This window comes from Capricornis sumatraensis, chromosome 2, assembly GCF_032405125.1.
Source record: "Capricornis sumatraensis isolate serow.1 chromosome 2, serow.2, whole genome shotgun sequence".
NCBI classification, from domain to species: domain Eukaryota; kingdom Metazoa; phylum Chordata; class Mammalia; order Artiodactyla; family Bovidae; genus Capricornis; species Capricornis sumatraensis.
Window position 1 is genome coordinate 193,434,428 of NC_091070.1, and position 4,035 is coordinate 193,438,462.

The following is a 4,035-nucleotide window of genomic DNA, read 5'->3' on the forward strand; positions in this document are numbered from 1 at the left end:
TAAAATTATGGTATATAACATGTAACAAAGTCTGAGCCTGGTGGGTGACAGTCCATGGGATCGTAAAGAGTCAGACATGACTTAGCAACTGAGCACATAATGTGTAAAGTATATAATGAACATTAATTACCAGTATGCAACTTGATGAATTTCCAGAGTTCTATACACGTTCATTCAGTTTAGGATATAAGTATTGAATTCTAATCAAAGAGCCTTAAAAAAAATCTTGACCTTCCATCATCCACATTTTGTGTTTCAAACTTTAGTAAAGTTTAATGAAGAATTCACCCAAGGGAGCTTATTAAAACTGCATAGTCCTTCCCTCAGATTCTCATTCAGAGGATCTAGGGTGTGATCAGGGATTTTAAATACAGCTCTCCAGATGATTCTGATGCAGGTGGTCTATGGATCACACCTCTGAGAAATACTGGCCTCCTTGTAGTATAAAAGTCAAAGTCCTGAGCAGGTATTTAGGCTTTCCTTAATTTGACCGAATTCTATTTTTCAGACGGAACCCTTGCTGGTTTCTACCATGCCAAATTACTCACCTCTCCTCAATAGGTCATGCACTCCTGTTTCCCCTAACCTGGAATTACCTTTCATTCTTTACATAACTGACTCCTACTCATCCTTCAAGACCTCTGAGAAGTCTTCTTAAATTCATCAGGCAGAATTAGTTGCCCCTCATTGTTCATCCAGAACTTTATTCAAACTCCTGTTATAATACTTATCACACAATACTGATTTTTTTAATCTCCTCATTTAGATGTCCGCAAGAATATTTCTTCCCTGGTGGCTCAGATGGCAAAGATCTGTCTGCAGTGCAAGAGGCCTAGTTTGATCCCTGGGTGGGGAAGATTCCCTGGAGAAGGGAATGGCTACGCACTCCAGTATTCTTTCCTGGAGAATTGAATGGACAGAGGAGCCTGGCAGGCTACAATCCATGGGGATCACAAACAGTCAGACACGACTGTGTGACTAATACTTCACACTTGAGGAATATGCCTGACTCTTTGCTAAACCCCTAACCCTGCATAGGGCCCAGCACACAGTGAGTGAATGTATGAATACATGCTACTTTTTTACAAGTAGAATCATTTAGTTCTCATTTTCCAGGCCAATGAGACTACAAGCTCCCTTAAAATGAAAGATGATTTTTGACTTTCCTAATCTCCAAAATCATGGCAGAGATTCAGTAGTCAACGAAACAACATCGAATGAATGAAAATAATCAGCATCCCTCTCTCAATCTAGGGAGAACCTCCATCCTTCCTAAGACCCCACAATAACTCTTGGAGGGAAAGGAGTGGAGTGTGGGTTTGGGGGAGAGGTATCCTCCCAGTCTCTGCTGTAAGAGTGTTAGGTAAGGCTGGAAGCTCAGGGACTGGTCCTCTAATTTCAGGTTCCTGGTTCTCTCTGTGCATTCCCTCCATAGAACATTCTGTGGCCATGGAGATGACCATTACCATAAGCGGGCTGTTTAAGTGAGGACTCCAGAAAGGCCTTTCAGGAAGGCAACTCTTCCTGAAAGAGTGCATGGCGACTCTTCACCCTGTCACTCATCTCCTCATCTACTTACTTGCCTATTCATGTGTTTACTCATGCTTGTACTTGTTGATTTATTTTTTTAGCATCTTTGTAGATTAAGCTGCTGAGCTGGACAGAAGCCACTTGACGCACTAGGCATGGAAAGCCTTACCACGGAAGGTGAGACCTAGGGACCACTGAGGAGGAAGCTGAGGAGGGTTGAGGGGCGGGGTTCCTGTCGTTACCAGAAGCCTATTTGCCCAAAAGCTTGAGGGCGGGCTGAAGGGCCGTCCTGGAGGTGAGGGGTGAGGCGATGCCCCTACTTAAAATTTCAGGAGCCAGTCGAGATCCAAAGGCAGCCAAGCCAGGTAGCGGGTGTGCAGGCGTCGGTAGAGAGCGGTCGAAGACCTTTGGGCTCTGGCGCGACCTGTCCCTCGCTCAGACCAGACCGTTGGGTTAGCAAGCTCACGTTGGTGGGTGGGGGAGGGGGGAGTTCAGCCGCATGCGCAGTGCCTGGGGCCCCTGAGGGAGGAAAGAGCTCAGGCTGAGGGAAGCGTGTGCCTAGACCCAGCGCGGCCATGTGTGATGCTGGCGGTTACCGAGCCCTGCGGGGAAGAAGCACAGGCCAACTCAAGGGCAGGCCCTGGGCAGCAGCCTTGGAGGAGTCCAGCTACGAGTACGGCTCCACGAAGTACCTACTGCTTTGCGGCCTGGGCGGGATGCTGAGTTGCGGGCTGACGCACACGGCCATCGTGCCTCTGGACCTGGTCAAGTGTCGCATGCAGGTGGACCCCAGCAAGTACAAGGGCATCCTGAGCGGCTTTGGCGTGACACTGCGGGACGACGGGCTGCGCGGCCTGGCCCGAGGCTGGGCCCCGACCTTTCTAGGCTACTCCATGCAGGGCCTCTTCAAGTTTGGCCTCTACGAGGTCTTCAAAATCCGCTACGCGGAGCTCCTGGGCCAGGAGAAAGCCTACGAATGGAGAACCGGGCTGTACCTGGCCGCCTCAGCCAGCGCCGAGTTCTTCGCCGACGTGGCCCTGGCCCCGATGGAAGCGGTGAAGGTTCGCATGCAGACGCAGCAGGGCTATGCCCGCACGCTCCGGGCCGCGGCCCCCAAGATGTACGGCGAGGAGGGCCTGTGGGCCTTCTACAAAGGCGTGGCGCCGCTCTGGATGCGCCAGATCCCCTACACCATGATGAAGTTCGCCTGCTTCGAGCGCACGGTCGAGGCGCTCTACAAGTACATGGTGCCCAAGCCGCAGAGCCATTGCACCAAAAGTGAGCAGCTGGCCGTGACCTTTGTGGCTGGCTACATTGCTGGCGTCTTCTGCGCCGTGGTGTCCCACCCTGCGGATTCTGTCGTGTCCGTTTTGAACAAGGAGAAAGGCAGCACGGCCTTCGACGTTCTCCGCAGACTGGGGTTCAAGGGAGTGTGGAAAGGCCTGTTTGCCCGGACCATCATGATTGGCACCCTGACTGCCCTGCAGTGGTTCATCTACGACTCGGTCAAGGTCTATTTCAGATTGCCTCGCCCTCCAGTCCCTCAAGCGCCCAAATCCCGAAAGTAGGCATGGATTGGAAGACTCCTGTGGCCACCGTTGGCCAGTATTTCGATTCCGTGGGGGGGAATGTTCAAATATTAGTGTGTAGGATGTTAACGTTTGTGGAGAGGTGACAACGTGCAGACCTAGTTTTCTTTTAAGTGATCCATTCCTGCTTTTTGGCAATCCAAGAGAATTGCAACCATTTCATTTGGGAGTTTGGACCATTGTCTTTGGGGAGTCGGTGTGGTTGCTTTAACTCAATAGCTTTTCAGCAATTATAAGGGGAAAAAATTCTTAACAGGAAGTAATGTTAGGTGATTTAGTGCCTCTAGGTTGTATCTCCTTTGATTCACCATTCAGTGGAGATTATCCAGGCATCACTACAAAAGAGCCTACTGATAAGGTTTCAAGGTCAGCCCAACTATATGGGACAGAGAACAAAGTAAAATTCTGCTACATGGTGCTCATCTCAATAGAAATCGTGCACCTATTGAATAGATGAAGGATTCGTTCCATATTTCTTGTTCATGTCCATTGCAGATAAAAATTATTGAAAGTTAAATTGTGACTTACATTTCCTGATAGCTTAGAATGCATTCACTCTTTTCAAAGAGCGTGACATGAGATCTGCATTTTCTCTTCCTGATGTTGCTGATTAGAACATAGCTCGCTCCAGGAAGTGCTACAATTGGATCAATGTGGAAAGCCGAGACAAGATGAAGGGCAGGCTTGGAATAAATATGTAAAGAAAAGTCTCTGTTCTCTAAAGATTTCTTTTGTACAGTTCAGCTTTCAGCAGCTTTACATCCAAAGAAGGTCATACCACCCTGACATTTAAACACATACACACATGAAACCTAACAAATTCCAACAATTTTTGGTTGAATATTAATGGTTTTGGCGACTTTGAAAGGAAAATCTCATTTTTAATGTAACAAATGTCATTCATTTAACTTGGTAT

At 48.2% G+C, this 4,035-nt stretch overlaps 1 pseudogene; it reads left to right on the forward strand.

Annotated features, from left to right (window-relative positions):
* The first annotated feature begins 2,105 nt into the window (after positions 1-2,105).
* On the forward strand, positions 2,106-3,098 carry LOC138074026 (solute carrier family 25 member 3 pseudogene; annotated as a pseudogene).
* Positions 3,099-4,035: the final 937 nt, after the last annotated feature.